Consider the following 22,319-nt stretch of genomic DNA (forward strand, 5'->3'; position numbering starts at 1 on the left):
AGAACATCATCATTGAAAAAAACGTAATGAAATGGCCATAGTTGGCCAACATTGCAAACACAACCAAACAAGTTAGGGGGCTGTGTCTCCCCCCCCCCCCGCAACTATATATACCAACTCCAAGATCGCACTACAGTGAGGAATAGGGCAAATTTAAAATGTTTCCCTTCACTTACCTTATGCATTGCATTACTTCCTGGTTGTTGGCCAACTATGGACATTTGATGAATTTATTTTTGCTGATGTCATTGTTCAGAAATTGTCGGTTTCTTTGTCTTCTATTCGATATTTCACCGTTTGGGTTTTTTTATTTTTCAGTAGCTGAATATAGAAACACTGGACTTTTTTTTAATAATTGTTTTGCACAGACTTGGACCCAAATGTGCAAGTTTACAGCTGACACTGAGTATTGTGAAGTTGGGTGAGGTAGCATAACATAATATACAGAGCCACAAGCTCTGCTGAACATGTTTTGTTTGCCTGCAGCTAGATTACAAAGGTGTGCTTTTATGATCATGTGTGCACAATACATGTGCACTCCAACAGCAAATATAGCACTTCTTATCTCATGGTAATCCCTAGTTGCCCCAATTGTCCTTAGTTAGATGGACGTACTTTATAGATCAACACTGACTACCCCTGTCCATCAGTGACATGGGTGGCACCCCCAGTGTGAATCTATGCTCACCCATCCAGATTTCCAGGTTGCAACGGAATAGCAGCAGCAATCTCTGGGAGACATACCAATACCAATCCAGTTCTGTTAATGTCACCGGCAAGGTTGAGATCCCTAGAGAGAGTGACTCTAGTGCCATTTGATTTGAAGCAGTAATTCAAATAAATACAGTTAACAAAGTGCAATACAGGCTTTAAACATACTTATTTTTGAGTTGTTTGGAGTGGATGCCTTGGATTTTAGTTCAGATGCATTCCAGATCTCTATCTAAAGTCACCAGACTCTGAGCAGCTCCGGTTAAAGCATGATCATCATCACCATCATCATCATCATCATTATTGTTATTATTATTATTATTATTATTATTATTATTACTACTACTACTACGACTATGTATTGTTTTTTAAATTGAAAATTTAATATGCATTACTGCCTCTCTTACAAATTTAGTCTGAGTGGGGAGTTTCTATAACATTTTGGAAAGCATCTCTGTGAACCATCGGTGCCTCTGGCCATTCAGGATAGCATCCTTGCAGGGCTGCAGTTTTTGTCTTGACTTTGTGCCCTAAACATGGTCCACTCTCTGAGAGAGACCTTGTGTGGAACTCAAGGTGTCCCATACTATAAACACCTAGTTATGCGTACTGTCAGAGGATGCCTGATTGCTCCTGGCCGGACCCTTAACTTGGCAACATTTGATAAACCTGACCTTGGCCATTCATCCTTCTTGGTAGGCTGCTCATGAATGGTGTTCATACCAGTGCCCAGTCCTGAATTGCCATATCTTGAGTAATAGACTGGGACTTCTGTCTTTCTTTTTGGTATGAGATATCCATTCTTTCTAGTCATGGTTTGTATCTTTTGGGAACTCTTGGGGACGTCAATCATTATTACCGTACAAATGTCTAACTACTAGCACCAGGCCATCTGGTTTATTTCATGCTGGATTTGTTTCACATGCCTTCTACAGATGCTTTTTCCTATGTCTACTAAATATACTGAAGTACCACTTCATACAACAGTATAGCCTAACTACCATTTATCATTTTTATGTTATCTTACCAAAATATATATTAGTCTTATCAGACCCAATTAATTGCCTATTCTGCATAACTTGAAAACACTTGCTGTTAAATTATCTGCAAATATCAGGCTACGTTCAGTCCTGCCCTCACATTTATTTTCCTAAAGAGCAAGTTAGGAATCTCATTTGAGATGTATACATGACATTTTCAACATGAAACTGCTCAGTGTGAGTTGCAGTAATACTTTATTTGGACTCATAGCTTTAACCATAACCATCCTTGTAAACATCTATATAAGTCTCTCTGTCACTTCTTTATTGATGGGATGATGTGGTGCCTAAGTGAAATGCTTTATGCTTTTCTGTATCACAAACATTGTTAACTCATCTGATATCATTTGTAATCCCAACCCTGTTGGAGGGATTGGCATAATGGTTAAGGTCTTCACCTCATAGACAGAAGACACAGGCTTTGATTTTGACTAAGGGGTGTTAGTGGCTTGGCTTCTAATAGTCTGAAGACCAACAGCCTAATATAAAGCTATGAGCAGCTTTCTCGGGCACCCTGTTTCTCATTAATACTATCCTTTACAGTAGTTTTCTGGAACTAGCTGATTTTATGCAGACAACTTCAGGGCACTTTGAATGACCACCCACTGCTATAATAAACACACTACCTAGAAAAGGGTCTCCTAAATCTTTATGTAAACATTTCCATGGTGATTTTGGTCACTCCCAGGGTTGGAACAGTGCCACTACTGATGTATTTCCTACCACATAACATCTGAAACATCATGATCTGTGAGTTCATTATTTGATTTGTTTATACCAGTCCTTTGCATGTAACTGCTTGTTAGAGATTTAATTTTCATCATCCCAAGGTAATCCTCATGGATTCTCTCTAACACTTCAGATGACAATTTCTTATGCATGACCAATGTGCTACCCCACAAAATATGCTGTGGTTTAGAGATGGCTGTTCTTTTCATGCTGCACAGCTATCTGATTACCACTCCATGGCTATCCTTTTCCCATCAGCTCATACAGCATGGTCAGCAGAGCGCTATTCCAAGTTTCTCTGTGAATGTTCACACTGGTGCCAGCTTTCCCACCATTGATGTGCACACATAAGTGGTGACTCCAAGTGGCTTTTCATACTGTAACCTGGATGGTCATCAGCATTTAAAATAAATAAAAAACACAAACTCCTGAACCTTTAAGAACTTTTACATGGCTAACTACCATCTATTAAGCAATGACATAGCTAAATTCCATGCCACCACCCCCCCCACACACACACACACACACACACACACACAAACTCTGAAAACATTGTGACCTGTGCGGAAGTGTTTACAGAAACCCTGTACAAGCATGTAAAAGTATGTAAATAACTGTGTAGAAACAGTAGTACTAAAACAAAATAAACTTAGGACAATCTCCAAAAACAAGCCCCCTTGGTGGACCCCCAGTATAAATAGGTTGTACAACAAAAGAAAGAAAATGGTGTCCAAAATTAAGAAGGACTATGCCCAACAAGCAAAAAAAGCCAACTTTAAGGCAAAAATAGTCTTCCAGGCTAACCATAAGTCATTTTTCAGTTATGTAAGCAGCCTTAACGGGAACACCCAACAGTGTGCTGAACTAATAGTAAACAGAACTCCATATACCAAACTGGAGGATATAGAAAATGTGTTGGCTGATAAAGTTAGTTCCAATTTCTTTCCCCATCATGCCCATTTACTCCCCAGGAAATACCCTCTACCATTTCTCCCTGAGCTATCACAAAAGGCCAGGTTCTCCCCGCACTCTCCAAAGCTCCATGGGTCTTGCTAATATCCCACTTCTCAATAAAGCTTGAAACATGACCTGTCAGGACCACTACAATCTCTAGTCAACCACAGCCTCCAGACAGGTTTTGTCCCTAGGGAATGGAGGACTGTGTCAGTCATCCCTCTACACAAAGGGGACCATCAACAGATCCAGGAAACTACGGGCCTATAAGTTTGATTAGTCTTATATGCAAGGCTATGGAAACAAATTATCATGGACCTGGTAAACAATGGCATAGGAAAGCTTCAAACACTGGAGTCATCCCAGTCCAGCTTTGTCAAGGGCAGATCATGCCTACTACACCTGGTGGACTTCTTTGAGAATGTCACAATGGCCATGGATGAGGGCAAAATGGTGCATATTGCATACCTTGACCTGGCAAAGGCATTTGACACAACACTTACTTAGGTATTACCGACAAACTCAAAAATTTAGGCTTAAGTCCCTAATCCACACAATGGATAGCCAAATGGCTCACTTATAACATACATGACGTTAGGGTGGGGGAATCCACCGCCACCAACATACCCATTACTAATGTTGTCCCATTGGGCTTGGGACTGGGACCTCTCCTGTTAAGAATATACTTCTCTGAAGTCAAGGCAAACGTAAAGGGCCTTTGGCTGACCAAATTTTCTGATACGTGTAAGCTGGATGCAATCACTGAATCCATCCAAAGATGTTGAAAAAATAACTGGTGCCAGAACCAGGGCTTAAAACTCAGTGCAAAAAATGTATAATTAAATCTTTTGGAAAGATGACCATCCCTACAAATTACATTGATAATGCTCTCCTTAGAGTAGACCCAGTGGTAAGGGTCTTGGGAACTCAGCTTGACAGTAACTTGAACTTTGATCACCATGTGTCCATGGTGATAAAATCCTTCTATGTGGCACAATTTATAAGTAAGGACATAATATCCAGATCTAGGAAGATCATAGTCCCACTGAACTCAGCCCTCATTAGACCAATAACTGAGTACACTGCACCCTTTGGCATGTACCTGACCAGGCATTTGCAACAGCTGGAGCAGCCACAGAGGTTCCTCACTAAAAGAATACAGGGTATAAATAGCATGTCTTATGCAGACAGCTTCAAAGGCCTGTCTTTGTGCTTGGTCTCCTCTAGACTACTGTAGGCCAATCTATACCTAATCCACAAGGCAATCTCTGATCCTGACAGGATTGATCTGCTGCACATTCACAAAACAAACAGCACACGAATTACCCGATCTAGGGATCTAAACCTCATCTGTGACATAAACAAAACACACTGGAGAGACAGGTATGCCTCTCAGAGATTATTCCTTCTCTGGAACAGACTCTCCTTTCATATGAAGCAGAGTTATTCCCTAAGCCTACTCAAATGCAGTTTGGATCAATGGATGGGAAATTGCAAATTCACCCCTGGGCTTGTTGTCTATGTCCCTTATGAACAGGGGTAGCTTGTAGATGCCCTAAGGCATAGGCATACACCAAAGCCATTCTAGTCCTTGGGCATTGACAACTGGGAAAATTGGGGCATGAATGGCTAGGATGAAAAACCCTCTATACAATGTTACTTTATTCCCCCTTCTACTCACTGTCATGTTTATGCCCCCTGAAACAGAGGCCAGTGCTACAGTGTGACTAGTCATTTGTGAAATTGATTTTCTAGGATTAAAAATAAATTGTTAGTGGTCATTTCCCAACTTCTTCTATACAAGAACCAATAGTATTTCCATACCTCTCCATTCTAAGTTAAGGCTTTCTCAATAAAGCATAATTTCTTTCAGCATTCATTAGAAAGTATAACTCAAAAACAATAGGTCTTTCAGAGCTATTTGTGAACTTGTACAGTAAAATACCACAAGTACTCTAAGGAAAAGCCTCATACACTGACCATACCGGCATAACTATGTCCTTTTTTACCCAGAATGCCTGCTTCCTTGCCAACTCATTCTATAATAACATTTAGGGGAGACTCTGTGATAGTCATTCACCAGTCTAAGATAAAATCATGGATGTGATATATTTGAAAGTCTTGATACTTTTAACAAACACTTGACTTTTAAATTGTGATTTCCTCAGTCTATTTACAGTCAATAATATATCCACATTATCATACTTAATTGTTTAAAGAATTCATACTTAACACAATTAATTTTAAATATTTACTCCCTTTGCTAGTCTGTGACTGATTTCAAGTCCCTTAAATGTTCTTTGCCATTGTCACTTATCAGTTCCAGGTAGTATTTTATTTTGGGGTTACTTGTAATGCTGTTTTTTTTTTTTTTTTTTTTTTGCTGTATTTGGCTACATACTTTGTACAGACAGCAACCTAAACGTTCATCAGTTGCACCTAAACAACTCCTTATGTAGTCAGTGATCAGAAATTATTTCAAGACTTCATCCAACTTCATCTGATGGATTGCATGTACCAGTTCAGTTATTGTGTGATGCCTCAATGTCTTTCCAAGTTAAATTTCCGTGGATTCTGAAGCCTTATGCTTTATTTTGTTAGTACAGTAACAGTAGTTGCTGTACACTCACTCCTTTGCACCTTCAGACAGAATTCTCCACACCCTCTAACCTTAAGAGATGTTCTCTATGTTAAGTCTCAAAAGACAGCTCTCCAATTTAGTTACTTTTATCCCAGAGTTTTTATTCTCCAAATAATATTACCTAGATTTATCTAGATGCAGTGTGGTGCCGGAAACCATTCAATGCCTTTTAGTTTCTTCATTTTCCATTTTCCCTGCTGCAGATCATGACAATACCATTATTTGTTATACAAATCTTGTATTCTTTCTTAATGGAATTTGTCTCAGTCAATATGAAACAGATGAGATAACATACTTCCTGCAGTTTTCATTGTTAGTCACCTTCCCTAGTTTTGAATTCTGTGACTGTGTCCAGCTGAGGTCAGCAAAGTGTTATAAACAAAGGCATGAATAACAGATGAAATGAAACTAAAGAGTTACGTGTTAAACTCTGAAGAACACAGATTTGTTGTACTGCAGCATCATATAAGCAGGTAAATACTTTCATTTCTGGATGGTGAAATGTTGGTTTTGTCCAATTAGCTAGAAAATTAAGAACTGAATGGAATACTATACGCAGTGTTTGCCTGAACTTTCAGCTCTGTATAGGGTTATACTATGTTTACATTATAACCCCGATTACAGTGAATAGAGGTCTCACAACCAGTTTGTAAACTGTGGTATTATGGCATCAGAGCAGGCCACACGTATAATTAATGTTCTTTTTAAAGATCACTTTCAGTCACTTTTTGTTCCGTTTATTGTATAAAATTATGAAAAATACTGCCTTAAGCAGTTCCCTCGTAACACTCAGTGATAATCATCCTTGTGTTTCCTTTATACAATTCTCCTTTAAATAAATGTTATTTAGATTAATGAAATACATTTGAATAATATTTTTGGGTAAATCAATTTATTGTTTGATTGCATCTATTTATATTCATATTAGTTGTAATTAAGAAATATAATAGTCGCTTTACTTTGGCAGCTTTTAATATTTTTAAAATCATTCTTACACAAGAAGTCAAAAACTGGTGTTTGCTTGATTACACGCCATTTTCCTTTCTGAGAGTTATACAGCGTTTATTATTTTGACACCTGACCACTAATGTGCCTCTTTCTAATATATGGAACCAGCATTTGCCCTTTAATTTCCCTACTGAAACATTATTTACACTATTTCTACACATTTATTTTATTTAGAAGTTAGTACTTAAATCTAAGCATTTACAATAAAAAATACACAAAACAAAGAAACACTAAAAGCTTCAGCAAGCCTGAAAAAGCACACAACCAAAATGTATTATGACCAACTAGGGTAAATGCAGTCAAAAGATACATAATGACAGTCTTGATAATGTAAACACTAAAAGTGTCAGTTTCTAATGGTGACAAGATTTTTTTCTCAGGTGCTGCACAAGTTTCCTTTTATGAAACACAAACTGTTTTTGAGATTAAGGTAGCCTTGATGAACACAGAAACAATCTTTGTTGAGCATTTTCTACAGGAAGGCATAGCAGACAATTAAACAAAAATGCACAGAACCATGAGCTTTAATAAACATGTACATTTTTGCTTGCTGCTCAAATACAAATATGCAACCATGAATTTCAGTACACAAACATTAGCATTAAGACGTATGCCAAGTTGTGGACAGGCTTTATAGAGGCATGCACAGACATAGCCCACAGAGTGACTCTGTTGTTCTTGTGTCCAGTTTTGAACAGTCAGATCCTGAAGCCCTGTCTCTGTTCCTCCAAGCACAGTTTTCATTTGTGACCTGTGTGTTTTGGCTGGTTGACTGAGTTTTATAGATTATCACATTATGCAAGTGCAGACATGGGAAACAAATTTCATTCTACAGATAAAATGTATCAGTTGAGGGGGGGGGGAGCAGGTTAAATCACATTTTAGAGGAAGCAGATAATAAAATTGTAGTGCATGGAGAATAGTGATTATGCTCTGATATCTAGAAAAAGACAAATCAGTTCTATAACTCATGACCCAATCTTAAAAAATGTTAAACACCCCCTGCTTCACTTTCTAAGATATTAGACCAATAACTGATTATTATGCTAGGCAGTTAAACCTGCCAATATTCACCAGCAAACGACATTAGCAGAATTAAAAACATATTTGTTTCTCATTGCTGTCTGTGCCAGTGATGTGTACTTGACTTTAAGTAACATAAGACAGTATGTTACTGCTTTTCTGACAGTGGTCAATAAGTGCTTCATGGCTTTGAAAGCTGTCAAAATATTTGGCGTTTTTCCTAACTAGTAGTACATGGAGCGGATAAAGCACCATGTACTACAATGAATTAAGATTGGGTCTCTGAACATAACCCTTTATTATGTATTATTGACGTGGATGCCAAGATTCACCTCTCGAGCGAATGTCTTGGCATCCACGTCTCAAAGACATAATAAGCAGGTTATGATCGATGACCCACTCGTAATCCTCTGTATTATCACAAAATAGGAAATGATGGAACTTTTCAAGCATAAAGTAACAAACTAGTGGAATGCCAAGGATTTCATGCAATAATTTATCATCCTTTTTCCGAACACATTATTATATGGCAGTGTTAGAGTTAAGTGTGGAATCAGCCTTTTTGACAGAAGTTACAGATTGTTCACATTACCACGTTTTCACATTTCTTTATTTATACAATACACTGTGCATTTTAGAAAAGCAAAAGGCCGCCTCAGCCCCATCTCTGATTCACTAGTCACCAGTTCTGCAATGCATGCTTGAATTCATATATCAATTATGAATGCAGAATGTTTCAGAAATGATCTACAGTCTCTGAAAAATGCATCTCCTCATGCTGCTTCCATCTCCCCCCACCCCACTACTACTGGACTTTTATCAGGGTGTGTCATCCTGTTCTAATACAATTTTTTTTAATTGTAGTCCCATAGACTTAATTTTATTAAGGTACTTAAATGTTTTAGTATCTTTCTCTCTCACCTCTTCCCTCTGTTCCTGTGGGTTTGACCACATGGGATTGACTAGCAATGTCTTTCAACATTGAGTAATCTAGTGGATGTTTTCCAGAAAAATGGGAAAAGTGATTCTGTTAATCTGAAATGGACATCTTTCTGAAAGTGAAATGGTAAAAGTAGCCCTTCACTGTTATCCACAGTTAAGCAACTAAATAGTTACACAAACATCAAGAAAGACTTAAAGATGCAACATATCAGGGAATGACAAGTGGTCAGTAACTATCCGGGTAACATAAGAGGGCCCAAGACAAAAGCACATACTTATAAGTTGGGGTGGTGGATTTTGAGGAATATGAAACAGTATTTTTTCATGCAGGGGGTGGTGAGGTGGACAAAAGTTCTGCCCAGTGAACTCAGTAACACTGCTGCGATTATAGCTTTTACTGCAGGGTTTGCTAGACTCATGAATAACGTGAAATCAGTGAAGGACTTGAACGAAAGTCCATCGGGTAATATAGCTATAATGAGTGGCTACTGGATCTCAGCAGAACCAGAATAGTTTGCATTACATGAAGAATTAGGTAAGGATGATAAACTGACATTTTTTTTTCTGTCTATAGAATTCTTCGTCATGACAGAAAAGAACGAGGGAGCTTTTCTATTTCATGTGTTGTCTTCTATGATGAGAGTAACACATTAATTTTATTATGTAGGATCATCACTTATAAAGTGTAAAATGAATCACCTTATTATTACCTTGCTATTACTTAGTGATAAGGCATTAGGCTCTCTTACTCTACCCACAGATTTGTTCATACCTCTGAAATCCTCAAACAAGGTATAGCAGAGTGTCCTTCATTTGTCCTATTGTGCTCACACTCACTCTCTGCTTCTCCCCCCACCTCTCTCTGCAGACTTAATTGTAACTGTGATTTATTCAAAGCATCCACCCACTACCTCTAATCTCAGAAACAGTGGCATCCAGAGAAAATTAAATCAATGGAGTGTTTTATAACAGCGGCATCGGTTCAGTGGGCAGCGATGGTGGAAAATTAAAATGAATCAGAAAGGAAACTGTGCAGCTCCCTCACTGCTCTGTACCTAAAATCCTGCAGGTTTCTTTCAGCTTCTTCTAGAAAAACAAGCTGACAATAGATTTTTGTTGTAGACAGACCAACAACTCAAAACATTTACAAGATATAGTAAAGCTAGGAAAGTAATATAATATCCTATCTCCTGACAGCCTCTACATTTAACTCACAAAATCATTTGAGTATTAAACATTTCGATGAAGGTAAGGAAGATATTGCACTTCATGTAAGCTCACAACAGTGAAATATGTATGGAACTATGTGAGGGTTTGTCATGGCTTCATTGTTTATGATGTGTCTTTCTCTATGCTGTAAATATGTAGGAATTCAAACAGTGGCACTGCATGCTAGGATATTATTATGAAGTGGTTTGTGGTATACTGTTCCTGGACAGCTTACAGTTCAACAGAATAATAAGTTAACAAGTCACATTCAAGATGGCCGCCATACCACTGCGCAGTTCTGATGTTATTATCTTTCATGGTCTACAGTTCCACCAGTTTCATGTAGAAGATAACTTATTTTGCTTCAGCCATTTTTTAAATTCTTTTAACCATGCATAGGCTTATTCTACAAGTTTAATAAATAATCACGTAAGATAAATGCACCATAGCATTAAATCCTACTTTTCAACTAACAATTATTGTAAATAAAAAGAACTTAGAAATAAAAATTGATCTTTGATGTTATCCTTATAGAAGTAGTTATGTCGCATTTTTTGTGCACTGAGAAAAAAAATCCTTTGCCTATATATTTAAATTTCACCAGCCATTACCATAAGCAATTAGGGGAGTAACCAGGATTGCTGGAATTGTATAAGGCTTCCAGAGTGTTCCTTCCCCAACCCCCTTCACTGTGAATATGCTGACATTTTGGATTTGTAAACCAAACTCCTGTGCTGTTGCCTCCTTTTTTCTACAATTATCTGTATTATAAATGCAGAATTAAAAATGCAGTACATCTACTTAAATTATTACATTAAAATCCTTTAACTAAATAGCCATAGAACAGATATAGCACCCCTGGGCACAATAACCTTCTTTAGTCATTCACTTGTATCCTGTTAATTTCATTTATGCTTTTGAAACTGGAACATTTGCGGCTTTTATGCTGGGTGAAATGCTGATGCATGAAAATTAATTTGTACACCTTGACTTACATGGCATGTGCCTGGTTATACCTGTCTAGTTAATGATTTAATTTTACATTTCTGTCTGAGCACAATAACCTTGTGCTGTACAATGACTTCCAGTGACTCTGCTTGTGTGCATATGAGCAGGTCGACAATATCATGTAGCTCCTTATCAGATAAACAGAAACACAGTACATGCACAGCATGATTAGGTCTTCCTTATTAAGAATACCTGTCATGCCGCATGCCTGCTAGGAATGCATCAAGCGTGCTTAGAGCTTAATGTGACTGTGTGTTTATTGCAGCAGCGATGCTGTGTGCTCATAACTTGAAAGTGGTACACTTACTAATGCATGCACAAGATAACAGTAAGAAAGAAATATTACTTAGGGCGTCTAGTTTAAAACCATTTCTCAGAAACTACTGGAAATATACCTACCAGCATGTAAAGATGTCCATGGTAGAATTCCACAGAAATAGAAGCATTTCTGTAGTACATTCCTCCAATCACCAAAGCATGAACTCATATAAACAGTTATTACACACACACACACACACACACACACACACACACACACACACACACACACACACACACACACACACACTGAAAACCAGCTGTCCTTCCTCCTCAATTCTGTCCTAAACAAGGGCCAAAATATTCACTCTCAGCAAGATGCGCTGATGACAATCATGTAGAGGACAGGAGTTCAAGGCAATCGGCCAAAACCTGCTTAATGGCAGAAACCTAATACTAGGATACAGACAACAGGCTAAAAGCTACCAGTTCACACCCTCTTCAAGATCCACCATTCTATTCAGCAATTTTCCATTTCTACTTTATTTATTTTATGACTGGGGGGAGGGGGGCAGGCACTACCCTGAGAACCTGGTACACAACAGACATATAACAATCCATCGATTCTATGATGGATTGCTAAATTGCAAAACCTTACTAATCTGAAATACTGAGAAATAATTTGTGAAATAAGGTAATTTCAGCATTTTTTGTTCATGGAAACAATCAATCCTGCACCTCCACTCCCACCAAACTTATATACACCAACTCAACAGTCACACCAACTCAAAGAAGGGAGAGATTTCTCTAAAGAAAGTCATCAGTGCAAGCGCACACATCACACCAGCAATGATTTCCTATGGAATACAAGGATCAACGTTATGATTCTTGGCATCTTTTTCTTCATGCAACTGATGCTCAAGGAATTTCACCTCGGCCACCCGTTGAGAAGGTGCCAGTCCATCTCAGCACGTGCACGCGCACGCGCACACACACACACATACACACACACACACAATGCACATTTACTTAGACATAATATGACCACCAGAAATTCACCTACCCAAATGTTGAAAGACAAGACCCCATCGAAAACTATGTTGTCATAGGAAGGACATGAAAACTTTACACAGACTGTACTGCACAAATTATACAAACATCATTGGTACAGTAACTTATAATATCCCAGTCAAATTTATGATTGCATCGGTTACCAGTGCAATAAAAATGAAGACATGCTGTGTTGATCAGTTTAGTTAGTTTACCTGTATAACAGTTGAACTGCTGCTATGATGCCTGTTAAGTCTCGTGCTTCAGAGCAGATGCCAGTACAGATGTCTACCACTTTCTTCCCTTTAACAAGGTTGTGGAAGTTGTCCTTTTCCCCACCAAACAGATGCCAGATAACCTGGTTCTCATTTTTTTTTATTTGCTTTGATTCTTTAGGCTAGAATACAACAGAGGGAGACAAGCTATAGTGACAAGTGCTATTTAAACACCGACTTCTTATAACCTAAGGCAAAATAAACAAATGTTGCCATGTCATTCTAAGAGTACTGATTCTAGAAACAAAGTATAATATATCTGCACATATTCCACGCTGTGTATTATTTCTGCTGAATTAGCACACTTATGAACATAAATATAAGATGAATTACCTGAAAAATACATGGGGAAACTACTTTAGGTAGAAATTTGGAATTTGCATAGATTGATACTTTATTCGCATGAGAAAGTATTTTTATTTATTTATTTATTGTTCACTGAACCTATCTTCACATAAAATGTAATTCACAGTGGCAAGCTAGACTCGTCTAGAACAAAAAATAAACATTCCTCAAAACTGGGAAACCTAAAGGAGCTCTTAAAAACTCTTAAAGAATGTGTAATAATTAAATAAACTAATATGTGCATCCAATTTCTTTCCGCAAATGTTTATTGATAATATAATGCACATGACTATATCACACTTTTCCTTTCAGTTGCTATAAAATTTATTTTCCTGTGCAGTTTAGTCCCTCATGACATTACAGTTCTATTTTATAGTGCATAACCTTGATATCTGCTCCTTCCCCCTGGTACTTGACATATATTTACATCATCAGTACATGAAACATCCATGCACATTGTATACCAGAAGCATCTGTCTGCATCTCCCCACTCATTGTCTGTTTGCCGTAACCCCTCCAACATCATCAGCAGGGGTGCAACAAGGTTCTTCAATAAACAGTTCATCATCGGCCCCCAAGAATAAGAATACAGGATGCTGCTGGGGAAACAATTCTGATGTCATAACTGTGCATTGTTCATCCAATGATAGAAAACAAAAGAAAAAGCATATTATGTTTTCCATCTCCATCTAAAAATGCTCTTACAAGTTGATAAGAGAAGGAGAAATGCAGGTCTAAACAGTTGGCAAGGGCTCAGTATCTTTAAAATTGCCCTAAACGTAAGTATTTGAAATGAGATAATATCAGTTAAATATAGTACTTTCCAATTAGAAGTTGGATGAGATATAAATGATCATGCTGCTTGCAGCCCAGGTCTTGAAACATGGATCAATAGCCATTAGGACTGGCCAGATGAAAGGGCCTGAGCAGCAAAAGTCGAGCTTTTCTTTCCTGGGTTAGGGCAAACATGTCTGTGGTGCACTGCTAACACTTCATGGAGAGTGATGATGTAAAGCACAGAAAGGAATACGACGGGGGATGCTAGGAGGAATTTGCACAACTATACACCTGCTCTTTATTGCAAAATCACTGCAGATGTGCCACCACAGCCTTAATAATGTCCCTTACCCTAAAAACCCTGCCTACCTACCACGTCTTGTGTCACAAGGGCAGTAACTGAGAACTGAATAGATATGTATGATTCAGGAGGCATTGGACATGGATGTCACCCACCTTCCCTGCCTAGATAATTTGAGTAAGTGGCTAGCTATATAGGCCAAGAGAGATTTTTTTAAATGGAAGACTGGAAGGAAGAGTGCTGAAGGGAAGAAAAAAAGAAAGACTGCTGGTATACAATCTTTCCAATAAAACATTAAAAATGCATTTACTTTGCATTTGTCCACAAGATTATCTGAGACAAGAAGTATGCCATATTTTGTGAGAATGATTTATGATTCTTAGCTTATTAAAAAGAGTGTGTCAAAAAGCATTCCCTCCATTGCCTTACATGTAATAAATAAATTACAATTAAATAAATACAAAACAACAAGTCCGTCCAAAGCAGGGTCATTTGTTTGCTTGTTTGTTTGGGAAGGGTTGGGGGCACCTAGTTATATATATCATTTAATTACTCCTTGTTACAAGGCTCATTGTGCTCTTGCTGCAACCCTCCATCAGCAATGGAAGAACAGGCTATGCAGCAACTTGGTGCTAGCCATCGAGGAAGTGGAATTTCATTCCCTGTGAAGATAGCTAATTGAATAAGAAAAAGGTCACAATGGCAAGTTATTGAGCAGCCTAGCATGGTTAGCCCTTGACATAACACACGTCTTTAAGTAAACAAACTTAAAAATTCTTGCCACCCTTTACAAGCACTTAATAGGGCCCACCTCCAAGACTAAGCAGAGCTGTAATTGATTACTCCGTTATAACTTTACGTCTATCCTTCCAATCACCAAGACTAGCCTTAACTGCAAACTAAGCAGTGTTGTGCTTGACCTGTAGTGGTAACTAACTTCACAGGCTGGGAATACACTGAATTAGGAATCTATACCTCCAGACATTCTTGTTTATTTGTTGGTGTAAATTTTGGTTACTCATACAAGTATTTCTAGAGCTACTGGTTTTGAAAAGAATTACGTCATTCATGGCTGAAAAAGCAAAGTGCAGGTAACCTTAAAGCAGCTGGTAGGTTACTGAGTATAAGGTGAGTTATGTTAATCTATCGGGATAGCTGAAGGATTAAAGGCCTTTAAAGTTTTGGTCCAAGGGAGCTGGAACCATAGGACGAGGGGGGGTGAGCACCCTCCCACTTTTACAGCTGCAAGTTAACCAGGAGGCTTCAACAATTAAAAATAAAAAGAACTTCTTCAATCTGCAGTTGGCAGTGTCTTCTCCTTTAAGGAGGACCATGCGTATATCACATGCACACCAACGCAGATATAAACACAGTCTACACTTACGCATGGAATTTAAACTTGCCTTTCTGTTGAGAAGGTAAGTGTGTGTGTGTGTGTGTGTGTGTGTGTGTGTGTGTGTGTGTGTGTGTGTGAGAGAGATTGGGTAGAAAGAGGAACCCTGTATTGTATAGTGTTAGTATGTGTGTATGTGGAAGGGGGTAAATAGTGAAATTCATTACTATATTTTGCAGTGTGATTCTTGTGCGTGCTCGAGGGTGCGCAGGTGTGTGTGTGTGTGTGTGTGTGTGTGTGTGTGTGTGTGTGTGTGTGTGTGTGTGTGTGTGTGTGTGTGTGTGTGTGTGTATGTATGTGAGTGTGCTTATGTGTTTGTTTGTGTGTTTAATGGGTTATAATATATTTGTAAAGGCAGAAAATCTTTAAAGTGATCAAACTTTATAGAGCTGTACCAAGGCAAGAAGATGGGGAGATGAAATCATCTGACATATGGTAACCAGATCACAATAAAATAATTATGGATCTGGATTGTGAAGGGAAGTGTGTATACAAAAAATAAGGTAACAGCAACCTAAAATCCATTACTGTAGGCAGAATTTCTTTCCATTAATGACAAACATCAAACAAACAAAGTGGTTAGATTGAGTTGGTAGTTATGGTGATGGTAATATCTTGTTTGTTTAAGTTGAAATGTGTCTGGCCATGCCCAGGGATGGACGACAGCAAAAACTGAAAAATACTTGAAACATCTCTGGCAGGTGTCTAATTGTGGCGCATCTCTTCTAACGCTTGCTGTCAGCAGTGACAGAAAGAGTGGAAAAACTGGGTAGGGGTGCTAAATTCATATGACTTTTTCATCATCAAATTTAGTGTGTTTTATGACATGGGGCTTATTTTAAGGAACAGACTATGTGCAAAATGCAATAGAGCTATTCATTTGTGATATATCTTAAGATAGGTGAAGACACAACCTATGTTTTGGCTTTCAGAATTTTTATTTGTACTAAGACTGCATCCCTGTTGTAGCTTTTCATCCAATAGAATCTGAGAGTCCAAAGATATTCATTATTTTCAGGTCACACAGCTTGCACATGATCCCTTCTCATATTGGAGAAGTGTTTCAATAGAGTTTGCATCTAAAAGCACAAGATGCATTCAGTTTATATCAGAATGAGCACACTTATTCACAGAAAAATTCAGATGAAGATGTTAAAATATTTCAAGGGATACAATCCCTTGTTGGTATGGACTACCAATAAAGAATAAGGTGCTGCGAACCATGATGCATTGTTTTCAGCTTCTGTAAGGTGTGAGTATAACTAATCAGTTCTGAATGCATAATGAGATACATGTTCAGAAAAAAATCAGTACTGAGTTGTCATAGGTCATATCTAAGGTAAAAAAAAGTACTGCAATTTTTCTAGAATGTGACTTTTACTGGCATTGTGTGTACTGCTCTCGTGGGAATTGTGGCAGGAAGTATAATATGAAATGTAACTCAACAATATAATAGCTAAAAAAAGAATGATCTGTTCTTTTAACTATACAGAACTCATTAGTGAAAAATATTGAAATGCACAGGTTCAAAAGACGCCAATATTTGTCTTTTTGCTGTACATTTAGGAGAGCGGGTTATAATAAAATGTTTCAAAAGGTTTGTTGTCTTATTAGCTGTGAAAACAGAGTTCATAATGGTGTGTAATAGTAACCTTGTAGCAGGGTTGTGTGTTAAGATTGTGTCACCCCTGTTTTACAGTAGGAGAGAATAAAGCAACTTCATTGGTTCAGATGTTTTGTTTATTGTGTGTGTGTGTGTGTGTGTGTGTGTGTGCGTGCGTGCGTGCGTGTGTGTGTGTGTGTGTGTGTGTGTGTGTGTGTGTGTGTGTGTGTGTGTTTAACATATCTCTCAACTGTCCAGATTCAGCCTCACAATTTTGGTCTGTTTCTCATAAGATTTGTGTTTTTCTGGCAAATTACAGAGGACTGAAGTCACTAAATAATGACATATATATGAGTTTCAGACTTCATATCCTTCAGAAAAATACATGCTAATATAAATCCTGTTATTCTAGCAACTTTCTAAGTTAAAAAGAACAATATTAAAAATCTATCCCTAATTTGGACAATTGTATCCCTATTATTTCAGGTTTTGTCTAGATTTCTTAAACTAAGAGGCTGAGAGGTATCTGTACCTCTCAACTTTCCAGATTTTTGCAGAATGTCTTGATTTTTGCCTCATATTTTTGGCCTATTCTTCAACATGTGTGGTTTTCTGGCAAATTGCTGAGAATTAAAATAATTAAATAGTGTCATACGTGTGAGTTTCAGACTTCATTTCCTTTAGAAAATGCATGCTAATACAAATGCTGTTATTCCAGCAACTTTCTAAGTCTCTAAGAGAAATATTTGAAATCTTTCCATATTTTGGAGCCTTTGTCCCCTCCCCAATATTTTTGGCTTTGTCCAGATTTCTTTTGTTAAGAGATTGAGAGGTATGGTATATAATGCCCTAGTTTGGGGGGGGGGCAGGTTAGTCAATTAACTTGATCAGGCTTGACCCTGTAACTTGGTTACAGGATACAAGAGCCTGAATTCTCTACACCAACTACCAGACTGCTGAAGGACTTGTGAGCTTCAGTGGAGACAAACTCCTCAATCCTGCACACTAACTACCAGACTGCTGATGGAATTGTGAGTTTGAGTTTCAGTGTATTTTCATGGAATTGTGAGCTTCAAGGGAAGATAAGTTTACTGTTGCTCAATATAAGTCTGTTTTCAATGTACAGCTGTTTTGTTTATCAAATAGCAGTCACTGTTTGTCTTGTAGAATTTGAAAAGCAGTGTTAGTAGCATAATTGCCTTTGGTGCCGAAGGCTGTGGATTCTCCTCCCACACTATGTAGATGGAGTTCTGGTACTGATTGCCGATTATTTGGTGCATTTTAAGAGGGGATAGGGGTTCTATACTCCTGAGCGTGTCCTTTGTATTAGATGCCTAGTAACTATAAACATGTTGTCAGTTTGTCAGTCATTCCCTATTGCAATATTACCAGCTTACCAATTTTTTTAAGGTAACATAGGCAATTAATTCTTCAAGGGCATCAGGTACTGAATTTGTAGATAAAACACTGAAATGTAAAGTTGTTTGCCAGTAACAACATCTTCATTAGTTACAGATCTCTTTAATGTGGAATTATTCAGATTACTTTTACTTTTGCAGAGATTGTGCTTATTGAGTGATATTAGTGGATTGTAATGACAGACGTTTGAGTGGCCTTTTATGGTTGATTTTTTTTTGAAATGGGTAGTTCTCTCATTATTGGTTCATACAGTTTGTTTCATTGCTTACTAGAAGAATATTCAAAACTACAAATTTAAAACACATTCTAACAAGTGGTACTGTATGATACAAGGAATATAATTTTAATACAATCAGTAAGGTGAATCAAAGAACACATACATGTATGCATGGCCCTAAAAATGTGTGTAAGGAGCCTATGGTTTGAAAACAGCCCAAAGGTAAACAATCCTCCACTGGCCAGATGCATTTTCTTAGAATGTGAGTTATCATGCCATTTCAATGAACATGAGTTTCAAGGGCAGAGAATTTTACTGCTCATACTAAGTCTGTTTTCACTGTGAGACCATATTGTTTGTTTAGCAAATGGCTATCAATGTCTGTGCTATATTATTTCAATATCTAAAATCATTGTAGAAGTAAATAAGAAAACATTATGCACACTGACAGGTTTGAAGAGTGTTTATGATAACTAGGGAGAAATAGACAAGTAATCGAACACTGGAATGGCTGGGGAGGGGGCTGCTACTGGGGGTAGGGGGTTTCTGCAGGAGGAGCTCGTCTGGGAGGGGGAGTGATCTATTACCATGCCTAGGGCCCCATTTGACCATGATCTGACTCTAGTATTTTGCATTGTTATTTACTATAAACTTTCAAAAGGTGGAATGAAACAACGCGGTGTCATTTTTAAAAGAATAAGCACTTTTGTTCCATGTTTGAAAATAAAGGAACAAAAGCACTTATTATTTTTTTACAATTGACACTACTTTGTTTCATTCCAATTGGTGTTCACTGTTATTTACCATTAATTAATAACTATGATATTGTTGAACATGCCAGTGCAGTTCTGTGGTTGTAGACCTCAACTGAAGTGGCAGCAGACCACTCAGGTACATTCTGGGTAGTCAGTTATGAAGTAATAACAGTAAACATAATAATAATAATGAAGATGAAATAAGACTTAATGCAGGAAAAAACCTGGAATAACTTTGACTCTGCTGTTATTGTTTTTTCAGAAGAAGTTAATACAGTTTCTTCCTTGCCTTAAGTCTTTTTTTCATTGTTTCATTAATGCAAGTTAGCCCTAGTTTTGTTAGATTTTTAAAGTCATGCAACTCATGCAAGAATCATTATTTAAAATCACAATAAAAAATACTGTGTGATTTTTATTCTGCTTATAAAACAGTTATTAAAGCTTCTTGCCTGACTTTAAGTCTTCAGTTAAGTTATTTATTATTATTGTTATTTTACAAGTTGCCCAGTTTTTGTTGTACTTCTGTTTTATTTAATTGAACTAATTAAAAAAATGCATCAGGTTGAGCTTGAAAGTGGTAAACAGCTTTTGCTCACAGTTCTTATTTAAATCTCAAATCCTCATAGCTCAAGGGATAAAGCCAAAAATGTAACGGGTTGGGAAAAAGGTCAGAAGTCCAAAATTAGGGATAGATTTGAAGTATAACATTGTTCTTCTGTGCTTAGTTGCCAGAATAACAGGTTTTGCATTAGCATGCATTTTCTGAAGGATATGAAGTCTAGAAGTCTGAAACTCAAATGGTTATCATTATTTAACTTTTGCAATCCTCATAAATTTTCCAGAAAACCACAACTCTTATGAAGAACAGAACAAAATTATGGCAGAAAATCAGGGACAGTGAAACATATGCTCTGATCTCTCAACCTCTTAGGGCAAGAATCAGGGAGAAAGAGTGTGAAAGGCTCAAAATCATGGGCAAATTTTAACCTTTACTCTTGTCACAGAAGCAATGGAAGAAGGTAAAACAGTTCACACCACATTATCTTGACCTGGCCAAGCCTTTTGAAATAATTCTCTACTCGGGTATAGTAGAAAAGTTGAATAAACTAGAAATAAACCCTCACATCACTGGGTGTACTGCCAATAGGTTTACAGGATGCAGGAGTTCAAAATAGGGGAGGCTACCTCTTGAAAGAGACCAGTCACCAATGGAGTCCCCCAGGGTTGGGTGCTGAGACTTTTCCTGTTTGGCATCTACCTCTCGGAAGTAAAGGCAAATACCAAAGGGCTTTGGCTGGCTAAGTTTGAGATGACTGCAAGCGAGGAGCAGTTACTGAATCCCCAAATGACTTAATCATCATGCAGGAAGGTTTGTCACAAAAATTAACTCATGCCAGAATCATGAATTGAAACTAAACTCCAAAAAATACATTATCATATCCTTTGGGAAGTCATCTACCCCAGGGAACTACCAAACTGACAACCCCCCCAAGAGCTAACCCAGTTGTTTGGCATTTGGGAAATTTTGTGAACAGTGACCTAACTTTTGACCAACATGTGCCTAGCATCATAATAAAGTCTTTATATATTGCACAACTTATGAACAAATCGATTGGGGCTAGATCTAGAGATGTTATTGTCCCCCTTTATGAAGCCCTCATTAGGTCAATCATTTTGCATAATGCAACTTTGGCATGTATCTGTCCAAACACATGGAACAACTGGAATGCCCACAGCAATACCATACTAAAGAATACAATTCCTAAACAAAAGGTATTTCATGGACCACCTTAAAGCCTTATCACTATACTTGATACCCTACAGAGTGCTAATAGATGAACTGTGTCTGACATACAAGGCATCCTCCAACCCGATAGTGATGGACCTACTGAACATCAGCAAGTCAAATGGCATCAGAAATACACAGTCCTGATATCTAAACAGAATGGTGTGGAGACACGGATGTATATCACAGAGGATACCACTGTTCCAGAACAGACTAGCCATTCAAGTAAAACAAAACTCATCCCTGTCCATATTGAAATACAACTTGGATCTAAGGCTGGGTAAGAGAAAATGCACCCCAGGATTGCCCCTTGTGCCACTAATGGATAGAGGCAGTTTCTAAATGCTGCATCCCTTACATGGGTCCCCTCATATTATTTATGGTGTGATTACAATTATTCTCACTAGGACTTATATAGAATTATCAGCCATGGGATGGGTAAGATCAGTCAGGAAATGTTAAGTCAAGTACCAGAAGGGAAATTGGCTAATCTTAAAATGTCCTCCAAGTGAACCTATGTTGCAGTACTAAATAGTTTTAAAAAATTGCCCTTTTTAGATCACTAAGTACCCCTCTCAACCTCCACCCCACCCCCAGCCTTCACCAGCTTCCAGCTCCTCTGTTTTCGTCAAACATCATTTAGGTTTTTTCAGTTGAGCGATATGCTTGGATTTGTACATATTAAAGGGGGCATTGTATTCAGTGATAAGTATGATAAGGGAAAATTACAGTAGTAAGATAACTTCTGTGGATCTTGAAGATATTCCCCTTGAAATTAACTGGACCAGATAGAGGTATTTCCTGACTATGGTGGATACATAATGATCAAATGATAAGAGAGTAGTCTACATAAGTATCCAGGGCTCTTATGAGTT

This window comes from Protopterus annectens, chromosome 9.part0 (assembly GCF_019279795.1).
Source record: "Protopterus annectens isolate FY-2018-M chromosome 9.part0, PAN1.0, whole genome shotgun sequence".
Classification (NCBI taxonomy): domain Eukaryota; kingdom Metazoa; phylum Chordata; order Ceratodontiformes; family Protopteridae; genus Protopterus; species Protopterus annectens.